This window comes from Pleurodeles waltl, unplaced genomic scaffold (assembly GCF_031143425.1).
Source record: "Pleurodeles waltl isolate 20211129_DDA unplaced genomic scaffold, aPleWal1.hap1.20221129 scaffold_37, whole genome shotgun sequence".
In the NCBI taxonomy this organism is placed as follows: domain Eukaryota; kingdom Metazoa; phylum Chordata; class Amphibia; order Caudata; family Salamandridae; genus Pleurodeles; species Pleurodeles waltl.
The window spans coordinates 5,706,126-5,721,081 of record NW_027150076.1 but is presented as its reverse complement, the minus strand read 5'-3'; the positions used below and the strand labels follow the sequence as shown (position 1 = coordinate 5,721,081).

The 14,956-nt window shown below is 50.1% G+C and overlaps 1 protein-coding gene across 1 annotated transcript in view; it reads left to right on the top strand.

Annotated features, from left to right (window-relative positions):
* The first annotated feature begins 1,223 nt into the window (after positions 1–1,223).
* LOC138276084 (zinc finger protein 850-like) overlaps positions 1,224–14,956 on the top strand; it is a 146,097-nt gene continuing 132,364 nt past the window's right edge. Inside the window, exon 1 of the mRNA XM_069219144.1 lies at positions 1,224–1,417. The gene's annotated coding sequence lies outside the window, so the exon portion shown is untranslated. The remainder of the gene's footprint in view (positions 1,418–14,956) is intronic.

Below are 14,956 nucleotides of genomic sequence, written 5' to 3'. Positions count from 1 at the left end.
ACAAAGATGAGTTCAGCCCTTTGAGTGAAAGTTACAGCTGATACCTCTGCATTGCAGTCTGCACAAAGATGAGCTCAGCCCCTTGAGTGAAAGTTACAGCTGATACCTCTGCATTGCAGTCTGCACAAAGATGAGTTCAGCCCTTTGAGTGAAGTTACAGCTGAGAGCTCTGCATTGCAGTCTGCACAAAGATGAGTTCAGCCCCTTGAGTGAAGGTTACAGCTGAGAGCTCTACGTTGCAGCAATTACACTGTCTGCACAAAGTAGAGCTCAGCCGCGTAAGTAGTTAGTACAGCTCTACATGGCAGTGGGACGCTGTCTGCAGTATGATCAGGTTACAAGGGCACCAGGTTAGTGCACTTCCATTTCTGATGATTTGCAGCAATTTACAAAGTTTAGAGTTTCTCGTTGCTCAGATGGGTTCTGATATTTTTATGTTTCCCTAGTCTTCATTGCTTGATTTTGCTTTTGAGAAGGTGTCATTCATGGTCGTTGAATGTTGCTCCTAATTACACTGAAATTATGAAAATGTCACACATAAGTAGCCTGAGAGCTTGGAAGATATGTTTGTGTTTTATAAGTGAACCCTTGAAGGGATGGAAGGGGTCAACAAAACAGCACAGATATGAAAACTTATTTCAGGCCAAAACCTCGGTGCGTTGTTTGGGGATACACAGCGTAATAAATATAACTTAAAGGAAAATTAGAAAAAAACTGTCCAGTTTAATTGTTGCAGTTGCCTCCATTTTCACACATTCTAACAATGAATTAAAAATCATTATGTTAATTCACATTGACAATGCAATAAATAAAGAGAAATAAAGTCTCTGGTTACAAATCCTGGTGAACAGAGGCCTCGGGTTTAAAACTTTAAGAAGCAAATTATGTCCTTAAAGCCACATGCCAAAGTCAGTTTGGGCCAAACTGCCACAGAGATGTATGAAGATGAGCAGCTGTATTAAATATAAATAATATCCCACACGAACGATAAAAATGAGTACAAAGTGCAGTTTAAATGCAGCAGCTGTCTACAATTTCATATATTTAATAAAGAAACACAAGGTGTCATTTGTATTCCCTGCTGGAGCCTGAAGGGAGGTTCCGTCAGCGGCCACCGGAGGGCGCTCCTCGGCTGCTGATGAAATCCACTGAGCACATTGTTTGAAAGGGAGAAGGGTTTCCTCTTCCGGGTCAGCGGCGGCAGAGACAGCACCAGCAGCGGATGCTGACATCACTTCCGGCCTCTCCCTCTGTGTCCAGCCTGCTGCAGGGGAGGAAGGACCCCCTGTCTGTCTGTGCAGTTATCTTCATCTTCAGACCCTCACAGACCCCCCCCAGACCCCAAATCTGCCCCTCCCACCCCCCCACCACAGGAGGAGGAGAGAGCCTGGAAATGTCTGCACAGGTTCCTGCTCAGGTAGGAGATTGTCAGCACCTTCTGCTGTGTTTGTAGAAATAGACTGAATAATCCTGGAGGAAATCTCTGCCAGGAGCCGGGCTGAGCTGGGCTCTTCTATCCGGGGACCTCTGGGGGGCTTTCCTTCTGGGCCTGAGGGTGTTTGTGGTCATCATTTGTGTTAAAGAGGGGATCTGTGCACTGCATCTTAATGCACTGTGAGGAATCTGTGCACTGAATCTTACTGCACTGTGAGGTGTTTGTGCACTGCATCTTACTGCACTGTGACCAATCTGTGCACTTCACTGCATCTTACTGCACTGTGAGGAACCTGTGCACTGCATCTTACTGCACTGAGTAATGTGTGCACTGCAGTGCATCTTACTGCACTACGAAGAATCTCTGGATGGAGCCAGGCTGAGCTGGGCTCTTCTATCCGGGGACCTCTGGGGGGCTTTCCTTCGCTCCTGGGGGTGTCTGCGGTCATCATTTGTGTTAAAGAGGGGATCTGTGCACTGCACTGCACCTTACTGCACTGTGAGGAATCTCTACACTGCATCTTACTGCACTGTGAGGAATCTGTGCACTGCACTGCATCTTACTGCACTGTGAGAAATCTCTGCACTGCACTGCATCTTACTGCACTGTGATGAATCTGTGCACTGCACTGCACCTTACTGCACTGTGAGAAATCTCTGCCAGGAGCCGGGCTGAGCTGGGCTCTTCTATCCGGGGACCTCTGGGGGCTTTCCTTCCGGCCCTGGGGGTGTTTGTGGTGATCATTTGTGTTAAAGAGGGGATCTGTGCACATTGCACTGCATCTTACTGCACTGTGAGGAATCTGCACTGCATCTTACTGTACATTGTGACGAATGTGTGCACTGCATCTTACTGCACTGTGAGGGATCTGTGCACTGCACTGCATCTTACTGCAATATGAGGAATCGGTGCCACTGCACTGCATCTTGCCACACTATGAAGAATCTGTACACTGCACTGCATCTTACTGCACTGTGAGGAAGCTGTGCGCTGCACTGCATCTTACTGCACTGAGCGGTCTGTGCATTGAACTGCATCTTACTTCACTGTGAGGAATCTGTGCACTGCACTGCATCTTACTTCAGTATGGTGAATTTGTTCACACTGCACTGCATCTTACTGCACTGTGAGGAATCTGTGCACTGAATCTTACTGCACTATAAGGAATCTGTGCGCTTCACTGCATCTTACTTCACTGAGAGGAATCTGGCACACTGCACTGCACCTCACTGCAAATCTGTGCACACTACACTGCATCTTAGTGCACTGTGAGGAATCTGTGCACTGTACTGCATCTTTCTGCACTGAGAGGGATCTGAGCACTGCACTGCATCCTACTGCACTATGAAGAGTCTGCACTGCACTGCATCTTACTGCACTATGAGGAATCTGTGCACTACACTGCATCTTACAGCACTGTGAGGAGTCTGTATACACTGCATTGTACAGGGCTATGAGAAATCTGTATACACTGAACTGCTTTTATTATATTGCGAAAACTCTGTGCTTGCTGCAATGATTTTGACTGCACTGTGTGAAAATTGTGGATCTTGCACTGCGCCGTGCTGCACTATAAGAAATCTGCGTAACATGCGCTACTTTTTACTGCACTAAAGATAATCTGGCCAACCTGCCCTGCATCTTACTATACTATGAGAAATCTTTATGATGATCATTGTATGCTATCTTTCCCTTATAGGGCAGCACAGTAATTAATGCCTTCTTCATAGATGGGGGCATTGCCCCATATCTACAAAGGCTTTATAAAGGCAAATACAAATTAGGGCTGCAACCAGCCCCTGAGGAAGCGAGGCCTGTGGATCCCAAGTTATAAGGCCTGTTATTAAGCAACACAATAGAATTTCCTGTTAGAGTGACCGAGGTCGGAATCAGACTTGTGGCAAATTCCAAAATGGAGGGCCACGACTTGACTCATTCTCCCATAACTGGGATACCACTACAAATATAGGATGCAATGGTAGAACAGCTACAGCTTGCTAAACATTCACCCCCATTTATACCCCTCTGTGGGAACACAGAGTTCAGCTTGAGGCTGGACAGACAGGTCTTCGGGCAGTGGGGAGAGGCGAGGTGCATTAAAATAGGTGATATATTCCATGTTGCTGAAATAAAATCCTTCGAACTGGTAAATGGTGCCGACTCACATCACCGACAACTTGAGCTTTGCTCTCATTGTCTATTTGATGTCACTCAGACCTACTCAGTGAAAAACATCCCCGCAGTTTACTATTAGCCGTCTATAATTCTATAGATGTGGTATCGCAGACACTACTTGTTGCAGAAAGTTCCTTTAGGAAGAGGTAGATGAGTAAATGTTGGCAATCTTTGGGTCATGGAGTGATGTTTGATTGGTACGGCCAGCACACTCTTCTTTTCTTCTAATATTTTATTCCATGCTTCCCGGCAGAAGGATGTAGCAAATAGTATTGCAACTCCCTGATTTAGAGGAAGACAAAAACTGATGGAGGAAACGTTTGGGCCTAAATCAGTCCTTTTCTAGGAGGTGTGGCTCTTGCATGAGACATGTTGCAGGCTGATTTATGTTGCAGTGACAAGACTGCAAGTCATTTGGCTAGGACATTCAGGCCTGTGCATTTGGACTGATAATGTTCACCTTCACATTGTGACCATAGATCCATCACACATCTAGATTGTGTGGGTAGGAGACCTCTGGAATTGAGTGCCCTGGGTTTACTCGTTCCCACCGGAACCATTCTAGGATTCTTTTCGGTTTTGATCACTACTCACATTGGTAGCCTTGAAAGTCAGTTTCATCACCTGTATCCAGAAAAACACCTTTTAGGATTTAACATCAATATAGGGCATGCAGAACTCTTCCAGCACTGAAAGAAAGTGGTTCATCATGTGCCAAAATGTGGTAGGAGCATTTATGAGAGTGAAGGATATGGCCCTAATCTAGCACATCCCCTCTGACACAGAGGGTCCTCTGCTCCATGGTGCTAGGTATTACGTTTATCTGCCACCAGGCACTGGTCAGATCAGAGATGCAAGCAGTGCCCAACCTGTCCACTAGCTCATCATCTCTCGGAACCGGATGTGCATTGACTTGGTCACATTATTGATGGCCTGGGAGTCCAATCAAAAGTGGACTCAGCCAGTTACCTTCACTGGCAGTCCTTGCACAGTTATCATTTTATTGAACCCAAGAAGTGTGCTGCCATGTAGAACTGGTGCTTGGTTTATGCTTATCTTCTCTCTGCAAATTCAAGTGACCGCATTCTCGTTTGAATTCCACTTGTACGAGAATGGCAACCATGTTGGGTGTACCGGGCTGTTTTATCTTTGCTCATCCAGGGATTTGTGTCTGTTATTGATTACTCTTTCTAAGACCAGCATCCAGCTGGTTCCAGTTTTCTGACGCAGATGTTTTCATGGCCTTCTGATCCTCAGCAGGTTGGTGTATTGTCTGGAGATTCCTGACAGAATCTTCCTTTGCAGCACCAAAAAATCTAACAATAAGAAAGAAATTAATCACCAACAGAAGTCTCTACATTAAATTGGTAACGAGTGTGTGTGCAGCACTTTTTTTTTCTTGACTCACTGACCTCCTACTGATTGAAGAGGTTTTTGTTTCCTTTGTAATATCCTGATCCTAGAAAAAAATAAGTAAGGATAAATTAAATCAAGGGTGAAGTGTGGGGTCAGCGCTTAACATGTTCATAATTAACAAGTGCAAGACAATTGTTTGAATCAGAAAAGTTAATTCCCAAAAGTTTGACAGATCCAGGCGTTCAAGGAATGGAGCTAATTCCTGTTAGTAAACTGTTAATGAAAATAATCCAGTGATTGGAACTCCAGGTAATAAGAAAATGAGATTGGAGGAATAAACAAGAAATGATTAAGTAGCTGTTTTCTAATAACTGATATGCCTTACCTTTTCTCAGAGAAGCAAAGACCAGACGACCCTGAGTTCAGCATTACAGCTTAGTGAAAGAGGGAAAGTTAAGAAGTGCAAGACTCTTACTTAGACATATAGTGGAGTGTTGTAGTCACATTTCCCTCATTACTTTGTTTATCTCAGAGCACAGTTGATGCCTGCACTAAAAGATGGACGTACTGCATTGAGATCGAGACTAGTAATATTTGGAAAGCACACACTGAGGATGTCATCTCTCTGTTTTGTTTTCTCACATCCCGTTCTCTTCTCCCTACTAGAAAGTAGCTCAGGCCCAAGTGTTAATAAAACTTTGGGCCTAGGCAGTCCAGCTGAGGCATAGGGAACCAGCATCTGTAGTTCGGTTTCATCACCAATGGATTGTACATCCTAACAGATTAGTGCTTAAACATTATAGACCATGACACTCTTAAATCATGTCACATATTACACGCTTTTGTCCCTTGTACTACCTTATATGGCCTGCACTGTGTGTGCCCCAAATCTCTTGGTCAAATGGAATGCAACACCAACACCTCCTGACCCTCCTGGAGTCCCCTCAGTATTGCTTTCTTGTCATACCAGTCATCAGCTTTTGGATTGCCAAAGGCTTTCTTCACCCGACCTGTGTATGCCATGAACTTCCTGAGGCCAGTCTTTTAGTTCTCTGCATCCTTCTCTGAAGTTCTATTCCATACTTCTCTCACTGAGGTGAGTGGGCCTCGCACTGGGTGTCCAAACAGAGGTTAAAGAGACTGAACCCTACTCCTTTCTGCAGAATCTTTCTGCAAACAAGGAAGAGTCATGACAACAGAAAACCCCACTTCCTGCTGAGGTTCTCTGTAGAGTTTCCATCAAGCTCTTCTCAGTGTCTTGTTAGACCGTTCCTCCAACCCACTGGTTTGCCAGCCGTATGCTGTGGGGAAGTGCTAGGTCATGCCAGCTGGCTTCTACACCTTTCTCATTTAAAAATAAATATTTTGACAGAAATGACTATTTTAAGAAATCCATTGCTTGATAAGATCTCAAGGAGTGTCATACAACTATCTTTGCAGTCGTGCTCCTCAGAGGTACCGCCTCTGGATACACGGTCGAGGGGGGAATCAAATGAGCTAACAATGTCAGTGCACACTCACTCAGATGGTATGCCTCTTACCTGACATTGGCATCAATAGTCCCCGGTCTTACCTTGTGACGTTCCTCTCAGTTGGCAAGTAGGACAGTTTCTACAGAATCTCTATGTATCTCTGTATATCCCCAACCAGTAGAACAAAGAGTCCAACTTATCCTGACTCTTCCTAAATAACAAGTATCCTGCTAAGGGTCTCTGTGCAATAATTGGTTTACAGCCTCTAACCCGACCCAGCAATTCACAGGCTTATAGTAAAGTGGTCCATTCTCCGGTCAACATTATGGCCCTCATTTCAACTTTGGCGGATGGCAAGCGCCGCCCGCCAAGTTGAATCCGCCGCGCTGCCACCTAGTTTCCACCCGCCGACCCAGCGGGGATCTCGGCCACAACACGGGAGCCGGCTCCAAATGGAGCCAGCGGTGTTGCGACGGTGTTGCGGCGGTGTGACGGGTGCAGTTGCACCAGTCGCGCTTTTCACTGTCTGCATAGCTCCATGGGGCCATGGCAGGAGGCCTGCGACTCCCCTTTCCGCCAGCCTTTTCATGGCGGTTCACATGGCTCGTAATCCCCTGGGCAGCCCTGTCCTGGGGGATTACAACCGCCGGGGCCAATGTGGCGGGAAACCGCCGGTCCCGGCAGTGCGACCGCGGTGCTTCCGCCGCGGTCGTAATCCCATGTGAAGTACTGCCAGCCTGTTGGCGGTGCTTCCGTTGAAACAGCCCTGGCGGTCTTTGACCGCCAGGGTTGTAATGAGTGCCTATGCCTTCAGCCTCTCCTTTGCTGACTCATTGCTGGGTTACTTTCCGAAGTCCCACCAGTGTAAGGCATTCAGCTTGTGTCTAGCGGAATTTCTCTCAGGTGAGTTCTCTAGCAGCTGACAACTCTTGCAACTCCGACCCTGACCCAGACTCAAACACCTGAGCCCATATTACGAATAGGGCATATTTCCCTGTTTGCACAATGGTGCACCATGTGCAAACTGGGAAAATGCAACCTTTTATGATGAATGTGCTGCTCTCAGGGTACCATGAGTGAAGATGGCCCGGGGCAGCACATTCAAGTGAAATATGGAGCAGCTGCTTCAGAGCTTCTCCGTGTTTCTCCTGCACTTTGAAGCGGGATTAGAAATCCCTTTGCAGGCGGGTCAGTGAGTGAGTACACGTGCCTGCAGGGGGGTGTCTGAGCTGTCCAGGAGACCCCCGTTCTTCCCTTGAGAGGGCTGCCCTCGGGGTGCACACTGAGAGTGCACCACCTTTTTGTGTCATACTTTCAGTGCCCCTCCCAAGGGCATGTTTGCCTCAATGTCTGCTCCTTTGCGGAGAAGCAAATAGATTCCCTCATTTGTATGGTGCCATGCACCCATGCAAATGAGGGAATGCCCTCTCCTGATAGCACAGGCACTAGACATGCGCCAGTGCTATCAGTATTACACAACTGCCTGTGGTCCCTTCTGTAATACCATTGTGCCCCGGGAGGGGAGGATGAGGACCAAGAAGGAACATACGCACTTTGTGCCCCTGGGCCAGGATGTATATTATGGCCCCAGGTCTGCTTAGGATTTCTCATCCTCCTCTCCTTCTGGAGCAGGGATGATGGACACCACAATCTGTGATTTCTCAGAGTCTCTTCTGATTCATTCACTGCCTTTCTCTGGTCCTTCCAACTAAGGGTTGGTCCCTGTCGCTTCCTTAGATGTACATGCAACCTGTGCTCTGGTCAACACACCTGATGTGGTCCAAACCCTGTCAGCTTCTGGCCCTGGTACTAAAGTAGGGATAATCTAACCATTGCCCAAGGGACATTCAGCACCTTGCTTCATCCCTCAGTAGGTCATGATTGGCTTGTCATTCATTTCAAACTAAACTCGGGTCACCGTTTTCTCTATGTCATCCACATGAGTTAGCTAGCCTTTGCCACTGGCTCTTGGGAGAATCTCCTTGGGCTTGAGAATCTTCCTCTAAACCGTAGTACCTTTCAGGGCACGGATATTCCTCCTGTTGATATTAGCTTCCAACATATACCCTGTACTTTTTGGATGGATACGCCACTCCCAAATGTCTATAGCTACTAGAGTAAGTGCAACATGTACCTCTTGGGTCCCCTTCACCCATAGCCAACACACTTGCTATCACAAGTGCAGCTGGTACAGTCCCTTACGTGAAGTCCATTATGTTACCCTTGTAGCAAGTAATCACTGTGAGCTTGGAAGACTTTTCTTGTCCTTGTGTGTCCTGACTTGGAACCCAATTCCCTTTTTGCCTGTGTCCTCCCTTGGTCCTTTGGAATTTGCCCTGGACCTTAACCTCTGGGGTAAAACCTCTGTTGAGAATTCTGCCCTCCTTTTGGTTTGAAGACAGTCTGCTCCAGCCCAGCTAGTACAACTGTGAGTCAGCACTGGATCTTCTCTGGATCATTAACTGTCATGTCTGACAGATGTCACCTAAGTAGGGTAGAGCACTCCTTCTTGAGTCACTCTGTCACCATCTATTGGTTAAGGGCATAAAAATCCTCCCCGCCCCATCCCTCTCACCCACTCATTTCAGGTAATGAATTTGTTTCATGGAACGCCAGTCACTCACTTGAGTTCCTCTAAGGGTACTCTGCTGGCTTTAGCCCAGGCAGTCTGATTAGAGCTTCCTTCATTCACTCACAGTTCATCTGCTCTGCCACTGGCATTCACCCAGTGACTGCTGTACCCTCTATGGGCAACTCACTCATTACGGTGCCTCCCTTAGACATACCATTCGAAGCCTGAGCCATACAAGCAATCTCAAAGCTTACAAGCCTTTCCAAAATATCCTGTCCCTGCACATACGTGTGCATAATCTCGTTTGAAGCCTTTGCACAAACGTCTTCTGACATGGAGGTGGAATCTTCTTTCCCAGCTGTAGCTGTCTCAGCTGACATTCTGAGCCTTCCTTCCATAAGGCTATCATTTCCCCCCCCCGTTCCCTCTTCTTCCCTCTCCTCATTTCTTTTTTCTTGAATCTATTCCTCATGTTTCTTCTGCCTCCTTCTTTTCTTCTGGAGAGCAGATTGCATGTTCTGGGACTCACTCAGGCTTAACCCACCCTAGATAATAACACCTTGAGTCGATGACAGAGGTACCCTTGAAATCTGAGGGAAGAGAGCGAACGTCTTGAGGAAATCATGGATACTAGATGTGGGGACACATTTGGCGTGAGTCTGTGGAAGGCCTGTGCTAAGGTCTGACATCAGGCCCCTTCCTCCAGGGGTTTGTGTCAACCACCTTCCTCTTAATCCAACTCAGTTTCCTCCCTATAAACCAGTTTATCTACGTGGTCCTCCATAAAACTTGCAATGATCCCCCTTCCTTGTCTCTAAGAGTCCTCCATCCTCCCGCTAAACACATATCCTTTATCCACCGTCTCTGATCTAAGGGCCAGGAGTCAAGGTATATTCCTATGTAACCTGTGTCTACTACTGTATTTGAAGGTTGTCAGGTGCTTCGGTTGAACTTAATGTTCTGTTCAGAACAGCTGGAGATGGAACGTTCAGATATTCCACCACTTGACACTAACTGACAGATTTAATTCAGGGGCTAATCGGCAGAAAGGGTTTTCTAGGCCTATCTGTGGTGGGTGAGGTCATTTACCAGTGGTGTCCTAGAATACATCTTACTTTGGTTGTGAACACTGAGCCAAGTACAACCCTTACCACACTTAACTCTCAGGCCAGTGAGGCTGAGCTGTCACAGGCTTCTCGGAGGTATTTTGGTGGGTAGTATTAGGAGGGGCACATAATGTCCGAAGGAAGTGCTTTAGTCTCACAGTAAAACAAACTATTACACAACTCAATGAGATAGTAGTACATGGCTGTAATCAGTTGACTCTAATAGTGAAGCACCGCACCCCCTTCTTTAGCTCTGTTCCTCTTCCTGCATGAATTTTCTGTCTCTGCATGTTCCCTATAGTATACGAAGAAGCCAAGGATGAGGCACAGGTGCAGATAACTGGAAGCAGTCTCACGCAGCAGAAAAGCTTAGTGCAAAGGTTTTGCCCAGGAGACTCAGGCCCTCATTACAACCCTGGCAGGCGGTGTTAAAGCGGAGGTAAGACCGCCAACAGCCGGCGGTAAAAAATTAGCATTTACGACCGTCGCGGAAACCGCCAACAAAGACAGCCATTTTAACACTCCGACAGCCACGGCGGTACAAACAAACAGTGCGGCGGTCACCGCCAACAGACAGGCGGAAGACAATGTACCGCCCACACTATTATGACAGGCCAATCCGCCACCTTTTCTGGGGTGGATTCACCGCGGATAAAAACACGGCGGAAACAGGAATTTCGAAGGGAAAACGCTCACCTCTACACACCCCACAAGGACACCATGGACCCGGAACTCCAAATTCTACCTGTGATAGTCTTCCTGCTCCTCTACCAGGAGCACGAACGCCAGCGGCAAAGACCGCGGTGAGTACTGCACCTACGACACAGGGGTGGGGGAGGCAAAATACAGGGACACACGCAACACCCCCACCCTCACCCACTACAACACACACACTAATACATATCTATACATTATAGTTACACCTCCCCAAAGGAAATTATTGTAACCATTGTAATCTATTAAAATACAGTACTATAAAATATATATACACTATAAACAAATATATACACCAATAATACAAGTCCAGGTATTGCACCATTTATAGTCCGTGGACCACTGGGCCCAAAATGCATGGGCATGGCCCACACTCGATACCAGATCAAAACAGAGAGAACACTGCAGGGGCATCAGATAGAAATACAACAGGCACCTCAGGGGGAAGGGAAGGGGGGGCACCTCAGCCGGAAGAGTGCACGACGCCAGATCGACGAGGGGGCTCAATGCCCACTGTTCAATCCTGGGGAGTACAAAGCCACAGTCTCTCAAGTCTCTACAGTGGGTGGTTTGCCCACTGTTCAATCCTGGGGAGTGCAAAGCCACAGTCTCTCAAGTCTCCCAAGTGGGTGGTTTGCCCACTGTTTAATCCTGGGGAGTGCAAGGCCACAGTCTCTCAAGTCTCTCCAGTGGGTGGTTTGCCCATTGTTCAATCCTGGGAAGTGCAAAGCCACAGTTTCTCAAGTCTCTCCAGTGGGTGGTTTGCCCACTGTTTAATCCTGGGGAGTGCAAAGCCACAGTCTCTCAAGTCTCCCAAGTGGGTGGTTTGCCCACTGTTCAATCCTGGGGAGTGCACAGCCACAGTCTCTCAAGTGGATAACAGTCTCCACTGGTTCTGGAGGGGGACTGGTGCCCAGAGTGCTTCATCCTGTGAAGGACAGAGGTAGTGGATGGATGTCTCCACTGGTTCTGGAGGGGGACTGGTGCCCAGAGTGCTTCATCCTGTGAAGGACAGAGGTAGTGGATGGATGTCTCCACTGGTTCTGGAAGAGTGCTTCATCCTGTGAAGGACAGAGGTAGTGGATTGATCTCTCCACTGGTTCTGGAGGGGGACTGGTGCCCAGAGTGCATCGCTCACCCCGTGACGGTCCCAGTTGCATCAGTGCCCCTGCCGCACATGGGCTAGCGGTGCTTGATTTGGCGGTGCCCTGTTTAGCGGTGCTTGAGTTGGCGGTGCCCTGTTCGGTGGTGCTTGAGTTGGCGGTCCCCTGTTCGGCGGTGCTTGAGTTGGCGGTGCCCTGTTCAGCGGTGCTTGAGTTGGCGGTGCCCTGTTTGGTGGTGCTTGAGTTGGCGGTGCCCTGTTCAGCAGTGCTTGAGTTGGCGGTGCCCTGTTCATCGGTGCTTGATTTGGCGGTGCCCTGTTCAGCGGTCCTTGATTTGACGGTACGCTGTTCAGCAGTGCTTGAGTTGGCGGTCCTTCATGGCCCAGCGGAGCTTGTGCTGGCAGTCCCAGCGGGGCTTGTGCTGGCAGTCCTTCATGGCCCAGCAGGGCTTGTGCTGGCGGTGGCCTCCCGGGCAGCTGGGCTGGGGCTGGCGGGGCCCTCCTGGGCAGCTGGGCTTGTGCTGGCAGGGCCCTCCTGGGCAGCTGGGCTGGCGGGGCCCTCCTGGGCAGCTGGGCTGGGGCTGGCGGGGCCCTCCTGGGCAGCTGGGCTTGTGTTGGTGGGCCCCTCCTGGGCAGCTTGGCCGGGGCTGGCGGAGCCCTTCTGGGCAGCTGGGCTGGGGCTGGCGGGGCCCTCCTGGGTAGCTGGGATGGGGCTGGTGGGGCCCTCCTGAGCAGCTGGGCTGGGGCTGGCAGTGGCCTCCTGGGCAGCTAAGATGGGGCTGGCGGTGGCCTTTTGGGCAGCTGGGATGGGCTGGCGGGGCCCTCCTGGGCAGCGGGGATGGGGCTGGCGGGGCCCTCCTGGGCAGCTGGGCTTGTGTTGGTGGGCCCCTCCTGGGCAGCTTGGCCGGGGCTGGCGGAGCCCTTCTGGGCAGCTGGGCTGGGGCTGGCGGGGCCCTCCTGGGTAGCTGGGATGGGGCTGGTGGGGCCCTCCTGAGCAGCTGGGCTGGGGCTGGCAGTGGCCTCCTGGGCAGCTAAGATGGGGCTGGCGGTGGCCTTTTGGGCAGCTGGGATGGGCTGGCGGGGCCCTCCTGGGCAGCGGGGATGGGGCTGGCGGTGGCCTCCTGGGCAGCTAAGATGGGGCTGGCGGTGGCCTTTTGGGCAGCTGGGATGGGCTGGCGGGGCCCTCCTGGGCAGCGGTGATGATGGCGGTCTTCTCCGCCGTGCTGCTCTTCCCAGACTTGCCGGGTTTCTTGTGGCCCTTCCCCACCTTGGGAGGTGTCACAGCTGAGTCCACACTCCCACCGGGACCCTTGGGAGCGGCTTTGGTGGCTGGAGTCTTCCCCCTTTTCCTACTGGGCACTGGCCAACTTCTGATGCTTCACAGGGGGGGGACTGGCTGTGCTGTGGCTCCGTGCCACACTGGCTGTCCTGGTGGCCGGTGCACTCCACATACCTGTGACTACAGGCACCACTGATCCCGGAGATGTTGTGGCCGAGGTGCTAGTTTGGGACCTATGAGATGGACGGGGTGGGGGAGGTGTGGGAAAAAGGTCAAGGCTGGACAGGAAAGTTTTTTTGGACACACTGGGACGGGTAGCTGGAGGGTGTTTGGGAGTGCCATTGTCTCTTCCAGACTGAGGTCACAGCAGCACTTGCAGTGTAGATCCTCTCCTGTCGAAGATCAGGTATCGAGTGATTGAACAGATAGAAAATGGCCGTCACGTCCGCGGCAGTGCGTACCATCCCCGCCGGCGTACATCGTCATTGGCTCCTGGGACCCATAGGGTCCAATGTTAACCAATGCAGCATTGCGCCGCGGTCTCCGACGGCTTACCGCGACGGTGTACAACACCAGCGCAGTTACCTCACATCCCATTGTCCCACTTTAGAGGTCAGGCAGCCGCCATTTCAGGGGCCCACATGGCTTAATTTCCAACTGCGTCACACATACCTAGGCCTAGTCTCAAAACACATACAGGCCACCTTTTGTGTATGATTGGTGTTCTGTGTAAACTGTGGGTGCGTACCTCTGAGTTGTTTGACTCTGTGGTCGCTGTTGTCCTTCATAGGCACCGTCCGCTGGGACATGTGAGGAGATGGCGGCATCCTCCGGTGTACCGACCGCTGGTGGACCTGTCGACAATGGAGGAAAGACATTTGATAATCACCTACAGGTTTGACCGTGCCACAATCCAGGAACTGTGTACCCAGTTGGAGCCAGACCTGATGACAGCAATCCACCATCCCACAGGAATCCCCCCTCAAGTGCAGATGCTATCAGTGCTCCATTTCCTTGCAAGTGGGTCTTTTCAAACAACTGTGGCCATGGCATCAGGGATGTCCCAGCCTGTGTTTTCCAACGTATTGTCCAGAGTGTTGTCTGCCCTGCTGAAACACATGCGGAGTTACATCGTTTTCCCTCAGGTGGAGGATTTGCCTACAGTGAAAGGTGACTTCTATGCCCTTGGACATATCCCCAACATCATAGGTGCCATTGATGGGACCCATGTGACTTTGGTCCCCCCCACAGGAGTGAACAGGTGTACAGAAACCGGAAGAGTTATCATTCGATGAATGTACAGATGGTATGTTTGGCAGACCAGTCACATCTCCCATGTGAATGCCATGTTACCTGGCTCAGTTCATGACGCCTACATCCTGCGTAATAGCAGCATCCCTTATGTGATGGGTCAACTCCAGAGGCACTGTGTGTGGCTATTAGGTGAGCCCCTGGAAGCAAGACAGTGGGAATGGTTGTCTGGGGTTATACCTACAGGTGAGTGTGTGTCTAACAGTTGTCCCTCGCCATTTGCAGGTGACTCTGGGTACCCCAACCTGTCATGGCTACTGACCCCAGTGAGGAATCCCAGGACCAGGGCAGAGGAACGCTACAATGAGGCCCATGGGTGAACTAGGAGGGTGATCGAGCGGACAGGTGGATCCCTATTCTACTCACCAAAGGTGTGCCAGATCATCGTGGCCTGCTGTATGCTTCACAACTTGGCTTTGCGATGACAGGTGCCT